Below are 26098 nucleotides of genomic sequence, written 5' to 3' on the forward strand. Positions count from 1 at the left end.
CCGGGATAGCCCCGCCCCAGTGCTCCCATCAGAAGGACCCTCCCCAAAGCTTTAAAAGCCCAACCCCACCCCCCAGTCCGGCGTCTTTTTTTCCTTCTGCTTCAGTTTTTTTTTTGCTCCTGTTAGAAGCAAGTTTTCTTTTTAACCTTGGGGAAGCAGTAGGGCTGCTGTTAGCGTCCTAGGGACTCGGGTTGGTCCTGGTGATCTTTTACCCCTAAGCACATTACCTTCATCTTCATAATAATCTTCAGTGTTTAAACATCTGGATCAGGTAGGCACAGTTTTTACTGTGGCTAATATCATTGCTTTCCTTGATCCATGTGCCCTCCAGCCTGATTACATCCAGGTCTGTGGCAAGTGCTATGTCCCCCCATCCGTATGCCTACCTGGGCATGTCTAAAAAGCGTCCAGCGGCATTGGGTTATATGGCTCATACACCCTTTATGATTTTTACGGATGGGAGAGGGAGGTGGCAGTTAGGTACGTTATTCTGATAACAAATATTTAGTTAGCGGCCTGAACCTTATGGCCTCCTTCTCTTTTTTCCCCCACATGGGGGTATTATTTTTTTCTTCTGGAGGAATTTAGGTGTCAGAGCCAGCTGCCTCCCTCAAAAGACTTTCCCAAGGTTGAGGTAATTGGCAGCTTCCAGGGTTAAATAAAAGAAAACCCTGAGGTCTTAAATCTACTGGCAGTTAAAGCTAAATTTAAGCTGAGAATGCCACCTTGTTCCAGAGTCTCCTAACTCTTAAAAAAAGTATGAGCCATGTTGGCCATTGGAAGAACTGTGCAGCTGCAAGGCTGATATATACGTTATATGAGCAATGATAATGCAATGCAGTGATAATGCAATACTGTTTCTACGTGCTGAGAGCAGTTCTATGCAATGATGATCTGCAGGGTCTGAAAGCAGCATTAAGGCAAGACTTGTCTATATGTTATGTGAATGTTGCAAATACAATGTTAGCCTTCTTATTTCAGCACTGAGAATACTATGTTGATCTGCAGGTTCGGTTTACAGCAGCTGCAGGTAATTGGGTAATTAGTCTGGAGGTCAGTATTCAGGTTCAGTTAATGAACAGGTAGATCCCCTCCCAGCCCCTCCCTTAGCAGCTCAGATTGATTATCTGAAACATCAGGTAAGGTTCTGTGTTACAACTCTTCCTTTATAGTATAGGTTTGTGAACTAAATTAACATGTACTTCTTCTACTCTGCTTCTGATTTAGCTAGCTTAGAAGCTTAGACATTGCTGTATGGAAGGAAGTAAACTGTTTAGCCAGTATATATATATGTGTTTATATATGTATGTATATGCGTGTGTATATGTGTGTGCATGTGGATACTGGCTAGCTGGGATGGGCAGCCAGAGAAAGGGGCCTCTTTACTCTTGGGCAGAGTGCTCTGTCTGCATGATGTAGGAATTCCTAGTCCTGGCACTACTGAATATTGCAACCAAACTGACTGTATATGTGGAAACATTTCAGTGATTCTAGAGCTGGCTTTAATAACCAAATACAAATGCATATGTTATACATTTATGGGCCTGTCGCTGCATAATGCAGTAACCAAACTGTCTGTATATGTGGAAACAAAATGTGTATGTTATACATTTATGGGCCTATCACTGCATAAGGCAGTAACCAAACTGACTGTATATGTGGAAACATTTCAGTGATTCTAGAGCTGGCTTGAATAATCAAATACAAAGGCATATGTTCTACATTTATGGGTCTATCACTGCATTTTCTAGTAATCAAACTGACTGTATATGTGGAAACATTTCAGTGATTTTAGAACTGACTTTAATAACCAAATACAAATGCATATGTTATACATTTATGGGCCGGTCACTGCATAAGGCAGTAACCAAACTGACTGTATATGTGGAAACATTTCAGTGATTCTAGAGCTGGCTTGAATAACCAAATATAAATGCATATATTATACATTTCTGTGTCTGTCACTGCATAAGGCAGTAACCAATCTGACTGTATATGTGAAACATTTCAGTGATTCTAGAGCTAGCTTGAATAACCAAATACAAATGCATATGTTATACATTTCTGGGCCTGTTGCTGCATTATGTGGTAACCAAACTGACTGTATATGTGGAAACTTTTAAGTGGTTCCAGAGCTGGTTTTAATAACCAAATATGAATGTACATGTTAGACATTTTGGTATAGGCACTTTTTAATATTACACCAAACTGAATGTAGATGGGGTAACATCAGTGGTTCGGAGCTGGCTATAATAACCACATACTAATGCACATGTCATACATTAATTGGGCCAGCCACTGGTCACTACTATAACCTTACTGTATGTATATGCTTAAACATTTCAGTGGCTTTGGTGCTTACTAAGGTTATAACTAAAGTAAATGAACATGCTATACATCTCTCTGGTTTGGACACCAATCAATAGAACAACCAAACTGAAGGTAAATGTTAAACTGATGAGTAATGGGTGTGGTAAGGTTCTAGGCATTTCCGGAGGGTGCCTATATAACCTTCAGGTTTGTATGTAAGCATAGTAACACAAGTTAAGGCTCCAGTATCCCTGGGTCATGTCTGTTTCAAGTAACTTTGATTTAGGTTATAAGCATGGATTACTCTTGCAAATAAGCCAATAGGGTAACGTATGCTTGCTGATAACAGCAGCCAAGACTGACTTAAAGGCACTAGCCAAGTCAGATATAGGTATTATGAACTTAATTAAGTACGTCAGCTGTGTTGCAGATAAGTATTATACCCTTATTTACAGCAGTCCATAATGGCTAAGGGGACTGTGTCCCGGTAAGTATGCCACAATCGGTATATGGGTTACAGATACAGTAAAGGTGGTAACTGATGTAGACATGTATCTTGTCTAAATGGATTGGCTAAGGCCAATTCTGATTCATATAAATGCTATGTAATATATAGGATTATGCACCGTTACAAAGATGGTGTGAGAGTAGTGGCCAATTCTGGTTTAAAGGTATACGACTATATTGCATATGGGTGTTATGCAATAGTCAAACAGCAGGTAGGTATTATACAATGGCTGTATTATAACATGAACTTGTAGACCACAACTTTTGAAGTCGACGTGGTCCATATATTTGCTTCCATTCAACTATAGGCTGTTGGAATAGTTATCAGTCTTAAGGATCTCACTAATTAGAATCTAGGTTCTACGACTGGACTTATTCCTGCTGATTAAGAAAATAAGATAAATACGTATCCTGCTTCTGCGATAGGATTGGCCTGGGGCTAAATGGACGTAGACATGTATACAGTCATATATACATTTAACAAGGATTCTAATATCGCCACAGCTGGATATCAGGCAAGATAAGTGTTCTGTATATTCCAATGATAAATCAAGGTCTATTTATAAAACTGGTATGATATTCATCAGGATCTCTTTCTTGGTTACAGGGGTGCAACTTATCTGGTCTCAGTCTGGAAGACAGTGGGTGCATCAGTCAGTGCAAATGTTTGGTTAAATCACATACTGTATACTGTATTCACTACTGCCACAGGGTTTTAGAGCTTTGCAATGAGGTATTTTATAGTACAGACCTATTTAGTTTGTCTCCAATACAATAGGGGTCAGCTCTCGGACTATATATTCATGGGACATATTATATTAATGGGTACCATATAAAGCTGGCTGTAAAATTAGGTATTCTCCATCAATTCAGTTATAGCTAAAAGTTTTGATCCACAGGTTCGTTATAACAGGCTATTCTGTAATGTTAATCCATATGGTGGACAGGAAGCATGCAATCTTGGCATGCTGGGTTTTCTAAAGGTCTATGTTACTCTGGGTTTAGCCTTTTACACCACCATAGACTGGCCTGGCTAGTTGAGGTAAGTATCATAGGGCTTAACATCAAGCTATAAAAAGGGTCTTATACACTTTATCCTTTTAGACCAAGGCTGCAGTATCAGCCTTAGGCAAGGTCCTGGTTATTGCATCTCTTGCCAACAGGCTTGGACATGCTAGTATGGTTAGTAGGGGAGTTCCATTGCAGAATAATAGGTAAATAATTATATCTCCATACCTAGATTAATTTTAATCTTGAACACTTAAGGATGGTACTGTCCATGTCCAGGGATTTGAGAATAACCAATCTCTAGCAGTATTGTTGGTTGTAATACTTCCTTGAGTCATTCAAATTTCTTCCTACATGGTAAACTCATGGGAGCAGGCCATACAGATTGTTTATAGGCCCAATCTATGGGGTACAATAACTCCAGCTATGTACAGGTCACATCTGTGAAGGCTCGAGGACTGTATCATAGCAAGCTTATGCATATCTGCAGGCATTTCTTTTACCTGGTCTACTCCAGGGCACGCTGATCTTTAATACTATCCAGTCTTGTTTGGTGTTGGATCATGAGCTAAAGATAAAAAAAAATTTCAATCTGTACAGACTGCAGAATGCTTCTAGATACCTCACAGGGCAGGTAAGGTATTCCCACATTGGCAGCACTCCTTCTCCATAAGTCATTCTACGGACCTCTCATTGAGAGGTGTATTGGTTATGGTCTAGAATAAATACAGGTTCCTTAGTATTAAAGAGACGGGGAACTACACTAGGTGATGCCATGTACCGGTAGTGTCATACAGAGTGGGGTCATGTAGAATACTAGTGATGGTATTTTTCCTTCCCCCTACTAAATCCTCTTTTGCAGGTACCATGCTTTTGAGCCATTTCCAAGAGTCCTCTTGTGGATGTTATGCGGTTGGAATAAACGTGCTGGTATGTAGTAGGAGTAAGACTATGTAGAAGTGTTACTCTGGGTTCCTATCCGCTTCTATTTAATTAAGAGAGAGTTCTCTCTTTTTAAATGTAATTGTCATGCTGGTTTCACACTCGGTATCATTACTTTGGTGTGGGTTCCTTTAAGGAGTACTATTAACTTTATTCTCTTCCAGTCCATTTCCTCTGAAAATAGAGTTCACATATTTCCACAAGGTGATTTTGGTCCACCTTTGGGGGTTTCATTCTTCTGAGTTTTATCTGGTATAGATTATACTCGGCCACTTCCTTATGTGTAACAAATTCCCTCCCATTGGGATATTAGCTTGCTAAGTCCCGGTAAGTATGACATGGAGTGTCCAGGAAAAGGGAAGATTGTATCATACTTACCGTGATCTTCCTTTCCTGGACACTCCATGTCAGGTTTCCCATCCCTTTTTCGGTAGTTTCTAGAAGCTTATTACGAGACACCGGACTGGGGGGTGGGGTTGGGCTTTTAAAGCTTTGGGGAGGGTCCTTCTGATGGGAGCACTGGGGCGGGGCTATCCCGGTAAGTATGACATGGAGTGTCCAGGAAAGGAAGATCACGGTAAGTATGATACAATCTTCCCTTTTCTCTCACGTTCTAGTTAAAGGGACAGTAGCTGTAGTCTGGTGATTCTTGAGTTGACAAATTGTCCATCCACGACTGATCATAACCCAAACCCAATGTGACCTGCATCTGAGTTACTGGTGGGCTACCACCAATACTCATCTCTGGGTTTTGCAGACATTGGCTCTCTATGTTCTGATTTGTGCTTAAAGGAAATCTAAATGTGAACTAAGCATGCTTCTCTGAGTACTTTCTGAATTTCCATTGATAACTCTTGGTGATCTGGCTTAATCACAGCAAATTGCCTCCCTTTGCATTTTTTCATAGTTAAGTCAGATCACAGCAAGTAATAGGTTTTACTTGCTTGGCGGATTACATATCCTTTAAATGTGGGTGACAAATCTCCCCTTGTGCCATCACTCTTAAACACTATGGAGTAAATTTATCAAAGAGTGAAGTTAGAGATCGCCACAGTCCTCTAGAGTGAAATTCCGCCACTCTCCATTCATTTCTATGGGATTCTTAGTATTTATTAATGGGTGAAAGTTCATCCTTTCATAAATACGCCTTTCAAAATCTTATAGAAATGAATGGAGAGTGGTGGAATTTCACTCTAAAGGACTGTAAACTTCACTTTTTGATAAATATACCCCTATGTGTGCCATAGTAGCATATATAACCCAATGTATAGTTTGTTTTTTAAACTGGTTGACAAAAGCCATAACACCGTATCTTTCTCTTTTAGGACATATGACCAGTGTGAAGTTTTTCCAGGGCCATACTTAAATATGATTGTTGGAGCTAATAGAACAGAAAAGTCTAGATAAGGTAAATTTTTGCATGTTAACAATTTAGACACATTATTTTTCATTCAAATATTTTGTTTTTGTTTTATCATGTCCCGGTTGAGGCTTTTTCTACATAGTTTTTGGCTAATACCTGAGGGTTTTTCTACATAGTTTTTGGCTAATACCTGATAACTCTTAACCCTCTAGTATCCGGGCTGTACTTGAATACAAAGCCCATACAGCGCTCCTTCCTAATTGTAATTTTAACTTTTAGGGGCACATTTACTATGGGTCGAATATTGAGGGTTAATTAACCCTCGATATTCGACCATCAAAGTAAAATCCTTCGACTTTGATTTACCGCATTTTGTTTGATCGAACGATCGATGGAAAAATCGTTCAATCGAAAGATTTTCCTTCGATCAGAAATTACTTAGCCTATGGAGAAGGTCCCCAAGGCTAACATTGGTGCTCAGTAGGTTTTAGGTGGCGAAGTAGGTAGTCAAAGTTTTTTTTTAAAGAGACAGTACTTCGACCATCGAATGGTCGAATAGTCGAACGATTTTCAGTTCGAATCGTTTGATTCGAAGTGAAGGTCGAAGTAGCCAATTCGATGGTCGAAGTAGCCAAAAAAAAACTTCGAAATTCGAAGTATTTTTCATTCTAATCCTTCACTTGAGCTAAGTAAATGTGCCCCTTAGTGTTACTCTGGATAATTATTTTATAATTTGTTATTAAAAGTTTTATTTTGGGTTCATTGGAATCAGTGAATAACAAATGGGGTGGTGCAATCTCAGAGGTCATTCTTTCTTCTAAGGGTTATATTCAATAGTATCTTACTCGACCCTGAACACCATTTGTTGTTTTTCCATGTGGTGGAAAGTGCTCCCAACTCCATAAACTTGCAGAATTGTTCATGCTAACATAAAGGAGCATTTTATGGATATTCTGAAAACGGTTAAATATATTGTAAATATCTGACTTCGAGAGAATCTTTAGACAGTATAGGGACTAGTAATAAAAGTTTGCTTTGGGGTTTGAGTGTGCGCCAGGGCTTTGTTGCTGGCAGCTTATAAATAACATGACGGAATCTTCTATGTTCTGTTTTTTTGCTGTCCACTTCAGAAATTCACTTCAGAAATATATATATATATATATATATATATATATATATATATATATATATACACATACATATATATATCGTTTTCACATAGAGCCGCACTTCATTTTTTGTAGTGAATCAAATAATATTTATTTGCATAAGTCTGTGTTCCAATGTTTCGGCCCTCCTTAGGGCCTTTTTCAAGGATACATACATGCAGTGTTAACAGTGTGTATATATATATATATATATATACAATGTTAAAAATGGACCAGCACTCCAATATTCTTAAAAAAAAATGTGTTTATTTAGTCATCACTCGTGAAACCAACAAGCAGCACTCCGCCTTTGGAACATGCCTTGGGTGCATGGTAAGAAAGTATACTAGCAAAAAGAAGACCAGCAACACCGAGATAACTTGAAGAATGCTCAAAGTTTTATTGTGTGTATTGCTTGCATGTAATTTCACAATACATATATATATATTTCACAATATAATATATATATACATATACATATACATATATATATATATATATATAATACACAAAAGCCATGAATATCTTGTAAATTATATCCTTATAAACGGTGAGTTCTGATGTCATCAGTTATAAACTGTGAGTTCTGATGTCATTTCAGTCACATGACTCACTGAAACTTGTGTATTATAATAAATAAAGTACCCCCAGTTGTAAAATATGAGGATATTATAAGTTACCTCGGAGTTCCATGACCTTTATAAAAACACTCGGCCTTCGGCCTCGTGTTTTATATAGTCATGAAACTCCTCGGTAACTTATAATATCCTTATATTTTACAAGAGGGGGTACTTTATTCACTATATATGTGTGTGTGTGTGTGTGTGTGTGTGTGTGTGTGTGTGTGTGTGTGTGTGTGTGTGTGTGTGTATGTATGTGTATGTATATGTATGTATGTGTGTGTGTGTGTGTGTATATATGTGTGTATATGTGTGTATATGTGTGTATATGTGTGTATATATGTGTATATATGTGTATATATATATAGTCGTGTTCCAAGAAATGACGCACTCCAGGACTTCATAATGAGACCAAGCAAAGTACAGTTTATTTGTATATTGGCTGGATAAAAAAGCTCTTTTTATTTACAGGTGATGTTAATGTTATGTATCAGCTGAATCTGGAAACTTAGTGAGCAACTTGGACTTATGTGAACTATATTCACTTTATTATGGTGACACCTAGTGGTGTATTTATTTAACACATTTTTATTCAAGATACTTTTTATATGTAGGTTTTAATTACCTTAATTGATTGCACAATTCTCATGATAATGACGTCATTTTAGAGACGCCTTTTTGGAGGTTTGATGGGTATTTAAATGTTTGATGTAACACTAAGCACTTTATCCTTGATTAGTCGTAGACAGCAGATTTCCCATTGATGTGATTGGAAAGTTTCTACAGGCTGAGTAGGAAATTTTTTACCTTGCCATTTTCCACAAGAGCCCCACAACAGTTAAAATTCTCCATGTGCCTTTGCCTTGGGCTAAATATAATATAATGCAACAGATTAACTAAACAAAAGAATTCCAGAAAAAATAGCACTGCAGAGATAGTCAAAGGCTCTTTTCCAACTTCCGGTCTGTTATTTGCATGATTTGAATGATATTATTTGTGGACTAGAAATATAAAATATAAAGCATGATTATTATATTATATATATTTTTCAGAGTGCTTGCAATAGTAAAGCAGAGTTTTTGGAAAAATTGAACCAATGGAATTAACGGTACAAACAAGAGAGGTACTACCAGCAAAAGCGCCACCAAGATAAAATTGACATGTTGGAAAGAAAGCGACCCTGGGTGGTAACCTTTGTTGTCCTGGTTTAGGTTATTTCTACTGAGGGGTATGAATCATGTACACTAGGACATAATATATACAGGGGAATGTAATAAAAGTTGCAAAGAGCAAAACAATTCGCACCAATAAGACTAAAAATCCACATCTGGCAATGTAATATTGTTCCTTAAACTGTTTTTGCATTGCGAATTTTAATTGCGCATTGCGAATTTTAATTGCGTACTCATAAGAAGTGCTTGAAGGTGTCGTAATCTTTTGGAGCAAACATAACGACTTTTTCAGTAAGAAGTTTTATTACATTGACTGCGCATTGGCGCAAAGTATAAAATTCGCAAACGGTCTTTCACTGTCGGAAGTGGTCGCTAAACAGTTTCCGGGCTCGCAAAAGCTATATTAAATTCGCACAAAGCAAAATTTGTTTGCGCAAAGGCATAACTTTTCGCATTGCGAATAGTTTTTCCGTTAGCGATTTTTATTACATTCCCCCAATAAAGTTCAAGTTGTTTTTTTTTCTTTTTGTCATAATGTATGTTTTGCCTGTTACTGTGATCAAGGAACAACTTAAACGTGTTAGTGTTTTCCACCAGCTTATATTAATTATTATATTAATTAGTCAGTCTCTGGATACAGTGTTAGAGCCACTATGGGTCTTGGCGGATATAATGTCTAGCGGTTCTTCCCATTTTAAATTTTTTGTGCTTTGAAGGAATATGAAAATATGTGTCAGCAGTATGAGGTAGTAAAAAAAGATGCATTCATTTCTTGTTGATCATGGGGTATTTTTCTGCATTTTTTTTAAAAATCTGCATTTCTGCATGTTTTTGTGTAACAAAACATGACATCCGTTTTTTAACATATCCACAAACCCAACTGACTGGGCTTTATAGGTGCATGGACCCAGTTGGACAACAGTAACTGACCTCCCTCCCAAACATGGATTCCAGAGGCAATCCCTGAAATCCAGTTGTCTTCCAACCTGCAGGGCCATTCCATATCTCTCCATAGTATTTTATACTGAATGTACTGAATTAGGGATTTTTAGTGAGAGTATGGACTTGACTGCTGCTTCTTCTACTAGCCAATCACGTCTATTACAGCCTCCTTCTGATGCACTATTCTTTGTTTGAATATGTTGATTGGTTACTTTTTTATGTGAAAGCACATAAGACTTGGTCTGCCTTCAAAACACAACCAAGAGTATTTTTGTTAGGAATTAAATGTGGCTATTACTTTAGAGCCATATGTGTAATCTGTATAATTTCAATAATAGCCATTTTATGACTTTATTTTAAATGTAACTGTACACATTATATAACATTTGTAAAACTTCACACACCATTTTCCTCTCAACAGTAGCATAGTTCTGCGGTCAAAATATTGAGCTTTTCAAATATCTGTTTTATTTTTTGAATAGGAAATGGAAAGAAAATGTTCCAGTGTAGAAGCTGCAATGGGGCAGCTGACTGAGAGACAAAGGTATTTAGACCGAAGAGATGATGAATTGAGATGAAGGAAGAAAGAGATTTTGGAAATGAAAACAAAAAAAAAAGACAACCAGAACATAAAATGTCTACAAAACTGTTAAAATGATTACTTTTTAGCTAAACACTTGCTTCAGTTTAGAAGCCCACATAGCTGTAAATTCATGGCAGTAAAATATTGTTAATAATGGGGCTTGTTACTAAAGTCAGCTGTAGAATTGAAGAAGCTGCCAAAGGAGTGAATATTTGGCCGATTTGGCTTCATACATACCGAGCAAAGAGGTTCTGAAACGATTGGTGCCCATTAAAATGGGGGTTTAACCTATACTAAGCCAGCTGCAAGTAAAACATTAAAAGCAAATATTTGAATTGCTGCCTCTCAGGTAGAAAGAGGCAGGGCTGCCCCATCCTCCCTTATGTTTTCAATAGCCATTGAAACATTTGCCACACTGGTGAGGCATTCCCATGATATACAAGGATGTTTCTTGCGTTACAGAGTAGACATAATTCAGCTGTACACTGCGGCCCAGCTATGCCTGACAACCACATTTGGTCAGGTCTAAAAATAAGCCCATTCAAGCCTGTCCTGCTACTGGTGGATCCCCAAGGAGCAAGTGCCCATTATCTATCTCCCTGAAAATTACTTATACAAAATTACCATGAATCCAATATTATCCCTATCTTTTTTCGGGGGGGGGGGCTGCTAAAAGACTGCTAAAAGCCTGAATCCGAAAATACTCCAGCTAAAAACCTGTCAAGGTCATTTAGAAGTCAGTGGCAGAGGACCCTTTAACCATTTGAAGATGGTTTTTTACCTTCATGATTCTCAGGTGTTTTATGGTGGTTTGTTCTCGAAAACTTGATAAATTCAAGGTATTCAAGGTTTTTAGCTTATAAATTCGAGGGATTTGAGTTTTTTCCCCGATTGCATTCAATCAAGTTTTTTACATTTGTTTTTTTCCATAAATAAGCAAACAATGTGAATTTAATCGAGGTAGAAAAAAACTCACAAACTTGACCTTTGATAAATAACCACCTAGTGTAAGTTGTACACATGTATCTGCGAGTATATAAATAAGAAAGGTACATTCAAGTGCGGGGAAGCCTGGGAAGCAGAGGTGGAGGATCTCACAGAATCACAATGAAAAGAGATCCTACATACTCCCACACAAGTCTAAGTCAATTGTAGACCTAACATACAGCTGTGTCTTATATATATATAGAGAGAGAGAGAGAGAGAGAGAGAGAGAGAGAGAGAGATTTGTCTGCAAGTAATAAAAACTCTTTCTAACATATGCATCACTAATGGCTATTCAAGGGATTTTATCATGATTTGTATTGTTTACTTTTTATTTCTAAATTACACTGTTTGCAAATATTTCACTCTACTATTAAAAACTTTATTCTTGAACCAAGAAATGTATTTTTTTAGCTGTAATATTGGTGTGGAGGCATCGTGCCTGATCCTGAGCTTTGAGAAGGAGCCAGCATTTCAGGATGGAACTGCTTTGAGACAGCAATTGTTACTCCCCTTCTCATTGTATTTCAGTACAACCCAAGTTGTGCTCCCTAGACTCACCCAGTGGTAGACAAGAAAATAGCACCAAAGCAGGAAAAAGCAGGGGTTTCCCTGTTTGGGTGCTATTTTCTTGTTTACCACTAGTGAGCACTTTTAGCAATGCAAACAAATCCTTCAGCAGAGGTGTCCGGTAGCTGCTAACTGGGTAGCTGCCCATTGCTCTGTTAATAGGCTGATTGGCTGATGGGCTGCTGGGGGTGGGATGGGAGGGGGTGATATCATTCCAAATTGCAGTGTAGTAGAAAGAGTGACTTAAGCAGTGGCGTAACTACCAGGGGAGCAGGGGTGCGATGGGCCTAGGTCCTGCACCCAGAAACGGAACTAGAGGGGGGCGGGCCCTGGCGCAGGACGCGCAGCCGTGCCCCCTGCCCCCCTCCGTAAACCCGGAACTGCCCGGGATATGCGCGGCGTGCGGACTGCCGGGGGGCCCTGAGGGGGTGCGGGCCCTGGCCCACTTGCAGCCCCCCTGCTCCCCCGGTAGTTCCACCCCTGCCCACACCCCCTCAGGCCGCCCCGGCAGCTCGCGTGCCACTGACTCTGGCGGAATTCTGGGAGTACGGAGGGGGTGGGGGGCCCGGCTGCACGGCCCACCCCCCTCTAGTTACGTTACTGCACTGAAGTTTTTCAGAGCACAAGTCACATTGTGGGAAATGGACATCATGTCTAGCCCCATGCCAAATTTCAACATAAAATTAATTTTTTTTTTTAATGCAATGGGTTTCAGTGCAGAATTATGTGGGAGCAGCACTATTAACTGATGTGCTTTGAAAAAAAAACCCCTCATACTAACCAACTATATCACTGCAGTTACCTGTCAGTCATTATACATTAATCATATGTGAACTGATGGTGTGGGTGGGGAATATAGTGCTGCTTACCTCTTTGATCAGAGTCTCAGATTGCCTTATCCAGTGCTTCTAGCTGTCAATCTGGGATAGAATTGCTTTTCCACCAAGCACATTTTTAGCACATTTTAGTATTGTTTTCATAATGGTTAAATGTGTTATTGGCTGTAAAGTAATGTTTTTAGTGTCTTGTATACGTACTTAGTTAATTTTTAGTATAATCATTTCCCCCAATTTTTGGGGCTTATGAATTGTGACAAAAAGAGGTGGGTGTACAGAAATAAAATTAGTATACTGTAACATTTATTACTATATACTAATAGTTTGTAAGCACCTGGATTACAGTAGCATGAGAGAACCACTTGTTCTGATGATTAAATGCTTAATTCTGGTTTTAAGCCTTTAAAATTGATTTATATTTCTCCTATGGTGATTAATACCCTATCATTTATAGCCAAAGAAATCAAATTTTTCCCCAAAGTAATTTTTCTTAAAGGCAAGTTTTATAATAAGTCTTATATCATAATGCTCTTGGACAACCCCCATATACTGTTAGGATTCCTCCTACTTCAGAAATGAGCACTTTTCTACCCTACATTCCAGGGTGGCTAAGTGTATTCTCTGTTTCAGGTTGAGTACAACTATTATTGTACCAGCAGTATACAGTTTCACAAAATATGGAACAAAGATATTAAGATTTTTCCATGTCCTGCCTTGTCTGAAAAAAATAATGGAGCTTATACATTTGATTCAAATATCTTAATTTCAGTAAAACTCACTTCCATTTGCTGAAATAAATGCTAGTATAAAAGGCAGATATGGGACCTGTTATCCAGAATGCTAAACAGATCTTTATGGAATTTAGATCTTCATACTTTAAGTCTCCTAGAAAATCATGTAAAAATTAAATGAACTCAATAGTCTGATTTTGCTTCCAATAAGGATTAATTATATCTTAGTTTGGATCAAGTACAAGTTACTGTTTTATTATTACAGAGAAAAAAGAAATTACTTTTAAAGATTTGGATTATTTGGATAAAATGGAGTCTCTGGAAGATGGTCTTTTTTTCGTAATTCTGAGCTTTCTGGATAATGGGTTTATGGATAACCAATCCCATACATGTATTATATATCCTGATGGTTCATTTAATTCTCCCTTGTGTTGTACTTAATTATTAAGGGCAAGTTTTGCCAGAATTCATTATTTTACATCAGTGATATTCTTATCCCTCTTCTTGGCCAAGTATCCACCATAACTTGTTTGACTTCTTGATCATCACCCCTTGATGTTGCTGATGTGTGATTTTATTACAGAGGCATGCGATTAGTGTGGGGTGGTAATATATGAAAAAAAGGAATTCCTTAAAAAATAGAATTATTTGTTTAAGATGGCCCGTAATTTGGAGTTTTTTGGATGTGGGTTTTCTGGATAAGGGATTCCATATATCTCTGAGTCCTCAGTACTCTGCATGTCGTAAAGGCTGTTCCAAACTTTTTTCTTGTTCTCCTTTACATTGCACCGACTTTTAGTACCCCCTTACAGCTAATTAAATACCGTATATACTCGAGTATAAGCCGATCCGAGTATAAGCCGAGGTACCTAATTTTACCTACGAAAACTGGGAAAACTTATTGACTCTAGTATAAGCCTAGACACAACTACAGCCCTGTCTCCCAGCAGCGCACATTCCGCCAAAGAGACCCCCCCAACGATCAACCGGACTTCTTTGCAAAGTTGATGGTGACAGAGAATTGCCAAACGGATTACTGTGTGCATTGTTCCACTACCATGTGCAGAGGGTGCTGTGTGATATTGCCATCACTGTTAATCTTTCGTATAACCAACAGAGGGCGCTGTGTGATATTACCATCACTGTTAGTCTTTCGTATAACCAACAGATGGCGCTGTGTGATATTGCAGTCACTGTTATTCTTTGATATAACCAACAGATGGCGCTGTGTGATATTGCAGTCACTGTTATTCTTTCATATAACCAACAGAGGGCGCACTGTTATTCTTTCATATAACCAACAGAGGGCATTGTGGGATATTGCAGTCTCTCCCCAAGTGAACTGTTGGTATAGGAATGATTAAAAGTGACTGCAATCTCAGCTACTGCCCGCTGACCCGAGTATAAGCCGAGGTAGACTTTTTCAGCACATTTTGGATGCTGAAAAACTCGGCTTATACACGGGTATATACGGTACCCATAAATAGAAAAAAAAAATTCAAATGGAGTTATACAAGTAATTTCCAACACGTTATGTGGTCTCTGAATCCTAGGGGCAGATTTTCTAAACTCGAGTGAATAATTAGAATAAAAAAATATTCGAATTTCGAAGTATTTTTTTGGGTACTTCGACCATCGAATTGGTCACATTCTATTGAATTCGATCGAATCGAATGATTCGAGCGATTCAAAGTAAAAATCGTTTGATCATTCGACCATTTGATAATCGAAGTACTGTCTCTTTAAAAAAAACGTAGACTTCATACTTCGCCACTTTAAACCTACCGAAGTCCAATGTTAGCCTATGGGGACCTTCCCCAGCATTTTTCTAAGTTTTTTTTCGGTCTAATAAAAATCCTTCGATCGATCGCTTAAAATCGTTCGATTCAAAGGATTTTTATTCGATCGTTTGATCGTTCGTTTTGCGCTAAAATCCCTCGAATTCGAATTTTACTTCAAGGGTCGAATTTGAGGGTTTTTTAACTTAATTGACCAAACTTATTCATGTAGGTGACATTTATCTACCGTAACATATTTGAGAAAATAAAAATATTTTAATGGACTTGAACTGGTATACAATGTAAGTTATACAAATGTGTATGTGGGTATGTATATGTATATGTATATATATATATGTATATATATATATATATATATATATATATATATATATATATATATACGCAGCTCGGATATATAAATAAATAAATATATATATATATGTGTGTGTTTGAAAAGGGGTATATTGTCCCTTTAAAAAAACAATCGTACGTGTGTGTGTATTTAAAGGAACAGTATATCCATTTTCAAAATTAGCTGAATGAATTGGGCTTAATCCGAACATACTTTTTGCCTATGAAGTGCTGGTTTGTTTGACTTTGATGTTTGGGTACAGAAAATGTAGCTTCAGTTTCAGGTACAAATTTTGCTAGAAATAAAAAAAACCATAGATCTTTCCTAATTCAACAAAGGCAAAAAGTATGTTCAGCTCCTTCAGTAACAAACTCTAAATATATGAATTTCCAGTGTTTCTGTTGTGTGTTTTTTTTTTTTGCCAAGTCTTGGCACTTACTGCAAACTGCTACCCATTTCCGTTCCTGTTCAGTTGCTTGCTTTACTTGATTATTTGCCCCAAGTTGCTTATGGTAACTAAAAAAAAAGGGGGGGTATCTCTACAATTATGTCATAGTACAAACATAATTATTGCTTTTAAAGTTGTTCAGTTGCTTGCTTTCCACTGTAAACTTCAGCCAGTAGCAATCGGTTGCAGCTCCCAGTAATAAAATTCCATGTGTAATGTAATGCCTGGGGGGTTCCCCCTCTGACCTTAGCAATTGTTCCTATTCGTTATTTGTGTGATCACACCATCCATTGCTCTCACCATCTTGTTTATTTTTTTTCTTTCAAAATATTTAATTCTTAATACTTACCCAGAGATCTTTGCCTTTATTTTTAGGCCTTCCGAGCACTCCCTGATTCATTGGACGAGATAGATGCTAAATGAAGAAAGATCTAGAGCCTCATGCTTCACAGGCTTAACTGCTTCAGTAGGTTGCTTCTGGGTTTTTTTCTCACTGTACTTGCCCTCCTACGCTATTTTAGAGCTCTTGGTAATAATAAGCTAGACAGCAGGAACAATATGCTTGAAATGCCAGAAATTGAATCTATTAGAATTTTAAGTAGAGACTTTAAGAAAGAACAGAACACACTGTTCTTTCACCAAAAATACTGTGCTTTATTTTTATTTTATTTAGCTTCTGAAATATTTACTGCTGAAAGACAAATCATTGTGCATAGTAGATAACGTATTATGTCACTATAATGCCGTTTTATCAATTCAACTAAACTGTATTATTTTAGGTTGTGGATGATTACAACAAACGAACAATAGAAATACAAGGAACTTGACAGAAAAGAACTCGAGCTGGAGAATTACAGGCGGAATATTTCACAGGTACAGTTACGTTTTACATTCTTTCTATTTGTCTGTGAATTGGTAAAGTGAAACTTCAGAGCACTTGGTAGAATAAAGCAAAAAATGTGGTTCTTCTACTACAGGTATGGGATCCATTATCCGGAAACCCATTATCCAGAAAGTTTCAAATTACGGGAAGGCTGTCTCCCATTGACTCCAAATTATTCATATTTTTTAAAAATGATTTCCATTTTCTCTGCAATACCAAAACAGAACCTTTTTCTTGATCTCAACTATGATATCATTAATCCTTATTGGAGGCAAAATAATCCTTATGGCTTTATGTTATGTTTAAATTATTTTTTAGTAGACATTGGGGCAGATTTATCAAGGGTCGAATTTTGAAATTCTTCGAAATTCGACCATCGAATTGAATTACTTCAACTTCGAATATTGAAGTCGAAGTTTTTTTCATCGAATTTGGCCATTTGCGGTCGAAGTAAAATCGGTCGCATTAAATCCTTCGTATCGAACGATTCAAAGGATTTCAGTGATCGATCGAACGATTTTTCTTCGACTTCAAAAAACTTCAAAAACTGCACTAGAAGGTGCTAACATAACACAGGTTTAATTCTGCGAAGTACTTTGATTATCGAATGGTTGAATATTCAAACTATTTTACTTCGAATCGAATTCGAAGTTGTAGTAGCCTATTCGATGGTCGAAGTATCCAAAAAATTATTTTGAATTTTGAATTTTTTTACTTTGAAAATTCCCTCTAATTCACTTCGACCCTTGATAAACCTGCCCCTTAAGGTATAAAGATCCAAATGGCAGAGAGACCCCTTATCAAGAAACCCCAAGGCCACAAACATTCTTAATAACAGTACATTACATGTACAGTACCAGTACATTTATGGGATCTATTATCTGGAATGCTTGTATTTTCTGAAATTCTTTTCAGTATGTGATACCCACCATATACCCTATATATTGAAAATATTTTCAGATTTTGATGAACAGTTAAGTCTAGTGATTTGGGGGCTCCCTTTGCCTATGGGCGAGGTCACACGTGGAGTTTTTACGTTGCGTTTTAAAAAACTTGCAGCCGAGCATAAATAAGCACAAAATTAAGTGCTTCTGACAATAATGGAATACGCACTATAGCAATTCCCATGGAGTACTTGTGAGCCAACACGCAGCGCCAATATTTGCATTTTTCAGCAGAAACGCCAATGGGCCAAGGAAACTCCATTTAACTAAACGCTATAGGATCCACAGGTTTGGAAATACACTTCAATGAAATATGGCAGACAAACTCTCGCAAGATGGATTACATGTATATGTATTTGCGGTGTCATATGCTTGTGACGTAATTATGTTGTGTATTGACAATCAGTCCGGCTACATTTTACATGTAAATTCCTTTTGTTCTTGGCTTTTTTTTCACAAAAATTTACTAAAATTCTTCTGAGTGGAATTGTTGAAATGAGAAAAAACAGAAATTCACGTTGGGAAAAGAAAACTACAGTTAGAAATATGCATATTATCATTCGTGTGTGGTTTCATTGGGTTTCATTTACGCTCAACCATCCATTTTTAAAAACGCAACACAAAAACACGTCCTTATGCTATGGGCACACAGGCTTAAGGATCCGGCTGTTGTTGTTAGCCTCGGGTTCAGCTCCGCCGTGACAGCTGGGAAACTGACAATATGTCTAGCCCCATGTCAGATTTCAAAATTGAATATAAAAAAATCCTTTTGCTCTTTTGAAAAATGGATTTCCCATGCCAGTATACCTTTAATGTAACTAGCTGCATCCGATTAAAATTAGTGGCTACCCAATTATTTTTTTCTTGGAGCAACTATGTATGTGTTTTATTGTTAAAAGGAATGTCTTGTACTTTTTTGGCCAACATATAATTCTATATAAATTGCAAATTCTCTAAATGCCTGATTTTTCAAGTTTTGGAACTGAAAAAGACAGCATACAAACAAGAACACTTTTTGGGCTTGTCATTTTTAAATGTAGTGCACTGAAGTAGAATAATACTCATCTGCTTATTGAAATGTATTTTCCCCTCCAGCTGCTCCAGAATCTTACCTATGCAGAAGAAATGACCATGTTGTTTGTTTACAATGGTTCAATGCTGGAACCCACAAAATGGAATTTGAAACCATTCCATAGAAGGCAGAAGAGAGTTGCAGCGGTGGATGAATAAAGTGCTGATTTCTATTTAAGGCTTAAAACAGCTTTGTGCACTGACCATATGCTAAACATGCATCCTGCAAATGCTCATTGCAAAAAAAAACCATAACATTCCTTATGTTATTTTATAATTTCTTGTAATTTAGAATTGCAGTACATTTAATATATAGCTTTGTGAACTTTTTTTTTAGTTTTAGTTCAGTAGTTCCCAAGCTGTAGAACTGGCCTTTTTGGGGATATGGGGCAGGGGGACCAACCTGAAGGCCAGTTATGATGGGGAATGTATCTATTTCATCTTTGAAATATTCCAGAAATCTTAGCACAAAGTTCAAGGAGTGGTTTTGGGGGTATATATTGTTAGAAATATGGCACTCTTCATATACATATAACATTGATATGAGTTTGAGGGAGCCCTGAAAAAAACATTGATCTCCAAGGTGGGCTTAAACTGAAAGTCCCGCAAACACAGATATAAAGCAATAAAATTGTGTGAAGGTGTGCAACATGTATTTAAATTATGTTATATTCCATTTTATAATTTGGAAAACTGTAGCTTTACACTTGTGTCTTGAAAAGATTTTGTTTTAGTTGTCTTGAAAATAGTTTTCAAGATATTAAAAATGAAAATGTGCTCATTTTTATTTGCAGCTATTAAAATAATGGCATTGCTATTATATTTTGGATACAGTTCCAGAAACTCACAATTTAAAGAGGAAGCAAAGGTTCAGAGAGTATTTCATTTAACAAAACTGAAAAGCAGATGCTGTTTGAATTAGAGGTAAAAAAAAATTGCATGAATAAGTTTGATTCACTTTTCTAAATATCATGTCACCCAAGTATAGATTTAGTGATATTTAAAGGAGAAGAATGGTACTCTTTACTTGGGGATGCCAAAAGTTAGGCACCCCCAAGTAATTGTATATACTTACCTCACACCCTGGGCCAGTGCTTCTATCAGCAGAAAACTGCACTGACTCGGGGTTATTGTAGCAAGAACCACAGTGTGATCGGCTTCTTGTGGTGCGAAAGGTGAACTTTAATGAAGAAGTTGGCTATTTCGTTCTACTGCGCGTATCTGCCGGGGAAATTTGAAGAGAGAAGAAGAAGGAAGCTGATCGCTCTGTGGTGCTCGTTGGAAGAACCCCTGGAGCGGTACAGTTTTCTCCTGATTGGTGCACTGGCCGGATGTGAGGTAAGTATATATAATCACTTGGGGTGCCTAACTTTTGTCACCCACAGTTAAATAGGCATTTCCTTCTCCTTTAATGGATATCAGATTGTTGTATATGGGAAACCTCATTCCAGCTCATTCATGCTCCCAGACAGGCAGCAGGAGCAATTGACTTTACTTACTTTATATTTATGTTTAGAAATGGTTGAAATAATATTGCAAAAGGCAGTTGGTAAACAGACCACGTAAGCAGTGGTGTAACTTGGATCTTGCAGGCCTCCCTGCCACCCACATTCCCTGGCCCCATTCCCCCTGCACCATCAGTAACTATTAGGGGGTTATTTATCAAAGGTCAAGTGTTAGAGTTTTTTTTAACCTCTAATGAACTTGAAACTCGAATGGTAAATTATTTAAGAAAATACTTGAATGTGAAAAATTCTGCGAGTTTGAGCCCCACAACCTAAACCTCGAATTTGGTGAAAAAAACCTCGATTTGTTCGAATCATTCAAGTTTTCAGGCAAACCCCCCCCCCCCCCGAAAAAAACGTGGACATCATGCAGGCTGTTGACATCTTCAAATGGTTCAAAGGACCTCGACAGGTTTTAGGTGGTGTATTTTATGTAATGGAGCTATTTCAAGGGTCGAGATATAATAAATCTCGAACATTCAAGATTCTTTTTTTAAACCTGAAAATTTGAGTTTTGACCAAAAAACTTGAATTTTCATGGAAAAACCAACTCTAACCTTAATAAATCTGCCCGAAGTGTGGGGGTGTTGGCAACAGGGATCATGAGACATGAGCAGAAGGTTTCCTTCTGTCCCAGGCTCCGCTTCCCCCTTAGTTATGCCATTACGTTTTATCGAGTTGTGGTTGGAGGAGAACTAAATTCTGCCACATTGTTTTAGTCAGAACCAACGGTGTAGCAAGGGACTAATTTCAATCGCAATTACAAATAAGTTGAAAACAATTGATAGTTTTCAATTATTATAATGTATATTAAGAAGTTGCTTTTAATTACAATATATCTCCTTTCGCACATTTTTCTGTTTTGGTTTACATCCCCTTTTGACCAGTAATTTGTCTCCAGGACCAGGAATTCTATACCTCTGAGGCTAAGTATAGGTTTTCTATGTTTTCACTTTTATTTTAAAAACTGTTTGTAAATTGTATTTTTGAATTTATTTCTCTTTTTGTAACATTGTTTTGTTAATTGCACTGTTATACCTTTTATAATATTAAAGATAACTTGATAAGATTGTCTTTGGTGCTCTAAATGGACCTAGCCTGAAAGTGTAAACCTGTGAGCCTTAACCCTCTGCATGCTGAATAGAAACGCTAGTCTGTGTGTATGCTGATTAACCCTTGGTGTGCGGAAGTACTTGTTGAATCAGTAGGAACTAAATGACTATAGTGAGAGAGTGTTTAATACATCGGTGTAGTGTGAATTATTACCTGTTAGAGAGAACGGGGGAATTGTCACCTTAGGTTTGTATCGCCTGTTAATGATAGTGTAATAACTTACCCTGGTGGTCTAGTGGGGGGGGTCTGCAGGGACGCCCCCTCTCTTAATAAGACCTGGCGGCATCCGATTAGCCGAGGGCTCCTCCCGAGGTGAAAGGCGGCTGTTAAAGGCAGAAGCAAGAGCCGAGAACAGGGTACTTAGCATTGGATCTGGATTTAGGGTGCCGACCGTGACAGATAGATGGTGGCAGCAAATGAGTTTTGTGATGTTGGTTGGTATGTGGGGTGCATTTGTGTTAGTCTAGCCTGTGTGCAAGGTGTTTGAGAGACTGAGTTAGTGACCCACAGTTATTACAAATAATTAGGAATTCTCCTCTTTTTGAAGCATATACCAGATGTTTTGGTTTGGAGAGAGACAAATTAAAAGGTTGGACACTTTTTATAAGGCACTGGCTAAATCAAGTTTTTTGGGGTTTACCTTCTGCTCATCTGTCTAATAAAATCTTTGATAGAAAGAATTAGCGATGAAGACAAACATTTATAGGGTTATTTACAAAAATCCAAATTTATATCATTGTCCCAATAAAAAAAAGTTCAACCAAACTCCTATGCCCAATTTTGCCTTATTTATTAATAAATCAACTTGATTTTATCAGATCGGTGAAAAAACAGAGTGAAAACTCGAATCATACAATTTTTTTGTGGCTTTTCTCCCGAAAAGCTTGATTATTTCCCCCCGAAAACCAAGAAAAAGTCGGCTTTTTGGGCTAAAACCACCGAAGACCATGATAACTTAAACTTGGGATAGGTGCCTCTCCCATTAACTTATGCAGGACCTCGACAAGTCTGGGATGGCAGATTTTTGGATTCGGGATTTTTGCAACATCGCGGGTATAATAAATAGTGAAAACTTCTTTAAAGGGATATTGTTGCGTGAAAAACATGTTTTTTTTTCAAAATGCACCAGTTAATAGTTCTGCTCTGGCAGAATTTTGCACAGAAATCCATTTTTTAAAAGAGCAAACAGATTTTTTTATATTTAATTTTGCAATTTGACATCAGGCTAGACATATTGTCAGTTTTCCGGAAGCCCTCAGGTCATGTGACTTGCTCTTATAAATCCCAGTCACTCTTTACTGCTGTACTGCAAGTTCCCCCTTCCCTCCCCAACAGCCCATCAGCAGCCTATCAACAAAGCAATGCTTACAGCTAACCAGATAGCAACTACCTGACACCTCTGCTGAAGGATTTGTTTGCATTGCTAAATTTGCACCAAAGCAGGAAAACCCCTGCTTTTATTCCTGCGTGGGAGCACTTTTAGCACTGCAAACATGTCCCATGTTGTATTAAAATACAATAGGAAGGGGAGAAACAATAGCTGTCTCAAAGCAGTTCCACTCTGAAGTGCAGACGCAAAGCACTGAGATTGGCTGCCTCCACACCAATATTACAGCTAAAAACATACATTTGTTGGTTTATGAATAAAATTTTAAATATTATTGTGAATGATTTCAATGTGAACAGTGTAATTTAGAAACAAAAAGTAAACCATAACAATGAAAATCCTTTTAAGCTAGAAGAAAACTTTGCAGGTTGCAACTTGACCTATAGATTATTATCCTGACCGGCCACACTTATCCTCTGTAATATTTTCTCTGCTGCCACTGCTATGACTATGTTCTTGTAGTAGCACAAGGCCAGTAGGAGGCATCCAAATCAAAGAAAAGGTTGACACATTCAAATTCCACATACCCGTTCTAAGATGACTAAACAAGATGTGTGGTGCCAAAAGGAAAATCTCTCAAAGGGATTCCCCCTAGTAGAACGGGAATTTCAGGTGTTCACTACAACCTTATGTTAAGGCAGAGGAGTCTGGCTGGGCACAAAGTATGCTCAAGGTCAATGGCAGGGCTATTAGCTACCCTTAAAGGAGAACTAAACCCCCCATTTAATAAAACCCCCTACCCTACATAGTCCCCCCTCCCTGCTCCCCCCCACCGAGGTGATAACTCCAGTAATTGTCCCTAATCGTGTAACCCCTCGTTGCAAAGTAAGCGCATCAGAGCTCACGGGCGCCATCTTCTTCTCTTTCGTAATCTTTTGAAAGTAGGTGCCGCATTGGTGCATGCAAAGTAGAAGCAATCTTCCGGTTCCGGACAAGTGCGCATGCACAGAAAGTGACTGAAATAGCTGAAGGAAAGGAAGAAGACCAAAAGATTACCAAAAAGAAAAAGATGGCGCCTGTGCGCTTACTCTGCAACGAGGGTTAATTACAGGATATGGGGCAATTACTGGAGTTATCACCTGTGCTACTCAATTAGAACTCTTAATAATGATTCTAACAGGCTTCATTATGCTTGGAGCAATTGAACACCATTCTAAATCATTAAACCCCATAGCAAATTGCAAATATGGATTAAGGAGTCGTATGTTTGTTTTTCTGTGCTGAGACAAATTGCTCAATACTAATTTTATTAAAGTGAGGTATTTCTTAAACTAGCACACAGCTAAATGTTATGATAGCTGAGTGGTTAGTAATTTGGCCTTGCAGCACTAGGGGTCATGAGTTTGATTCCAACCTGGGCAATACTGTATATGGTGTGGTGTCTGAGTTTCCACTCACATTTTAAAAAGCAATAAGCAGACACTCAGAATGATGATGCAGTAAAGCACTACATAAATGTATTGGCACTCTGTAAATTCTAGATAATAAATGGGACTGTAGCTTTCAGGAACAGCTAGCATAAAATACCAGTGTTACCCACATCAAACCACCAGCACAAAACTTCACGGTGACCCAGAAACCCCTGGTACAGCAAAGCGTCACCCCATGCTGATGTCACTAATGCTACTGCCAAACTTTATTGCACTGGTGGTGCAGCATTTTTCTTCTGAAATGCTCGTCGGATCTGCCATTGAGCACAGCAGAATATATTGTGTTGTAGACATGAGACTAAAAAAAAAAAAGCTCTGGTATCGAGTCCCCTGGAATATAGTGGCCGGAGCCTCATGGATAGTAGTATATGCATTATCCTGCCAAACTATTTAAAAGATGCCTGTTTTGACTAGGTTGTTCCAGTCATTTAACCTGAATAAAAATAAATTGCACTTCTGCATCCACTGTACCAACTAAAATAATGTGTGCAATTGCTTAACGATGTGGCTTAGGTTTCTACCAGCTTAATCATGTTAATAAGCTTAAATTGTACAGTGTACAGTACACTCTTCAGATGGAGGTTTACAATAATCTGTAGATTGTTGTATTGCAGATCTGACCATTTTGATGTTTTATCAAAGATTTTTCTCCCACTTCTAGATTCCACCTTGATTTCAACTTTGAACTTCTTGTCAGCTCCAATAATTTAGATCTGGAAACATTTTAGACCTTATCTGGCATAGTTAACCTTTTTTGTTGCTGGACTTTCACCGTTTTGCCTCCAGGATCTTTGCATGCTGAATGTCCCTTGGTCACCCTATTTCTATGTAGCACACCCGTGAGTGTACTTTTGCTGTGTATTGAGGCTGTATGTGACCAGGCTAACACTGCTATTAGTGTGCCCCCGACCCCCCAGTGTACCCGGGCAACTCCCTGCAACTCCCGGTACCTGGTGTGGATAAATGCAGCAGTAGATTCAGCCAGACAAGTCCTTTGCAGTAAATTATAACTGGTTTATTAACAGAGCACCGGCAAGATCATAGGTTACAGTACTTTGATGTTCACTGGCAGTTATAGAGTAGCCTCCAACAACAATATTCCCTCCAGAGGGTTAGAAGATGCAACAGACGGAGTAGAAATCAATATGGATCAGTAACAATAGACTTGGGAAATAGTTACCACTCTGGCACTATCCCTCTGGTGAAGCACTAAGGCATGGGTTTCTCAGCCTGGGGTCTTGTATCTTGGCACCGGACTTGATCCTCACCTCACCCACTGTATTCAGCCTGGGATCTTGGGTCTTGGTATCCTATCTGGTCCTCAACTCACCCACTGTAGTCCCTGCACTAGTGGTTCAAATACCACGGGGTCCTAACCCCACTATTTCTCCTCGTTGGAGCCACGTCTGCTCTCTAGCTACCCTGGGCTAACTTTCACTCCTAGAGCGACTGTTACTGTAGTACTATC

At 38.1% G+C, this 26098-nt stretch overlaps 1 long non-coding RNA gene across 1 annotated transcript; it reads left to right on the top strand.

Annotated features, from left to right (window-relative positions):
- The first annotated feature begins 16283 nt into the window (after positions 1 to 16283).
- On the top strand, positions 16284 to 19983 carry LOC108714477. The gene is made up of 3 exons (XR_001935373.2): positions 16284 to 16763; positions 17077 to 17170; positions 19220 to 19983. It is a non-coding gene; the product is annotated as an uncharacterized LOC108714477 (long non-coding RNA).
- Positions 19984 to 26098: the final 6115 nt, after the last annotated feature.

Source organism: Xenopus laevis, chromosome 1L, assembly GCF_017654675.1.
Source record: "Xenopus laevis strain J_2021 chromosome 1L, Xenopus_laevis_v10.1, whole genome shotgun sequence".
NCBI lineage: Eukaryota > Metazoa > Chordata > Amphibia > Anura > Pipidae > Xenopus > Xenopus laevis.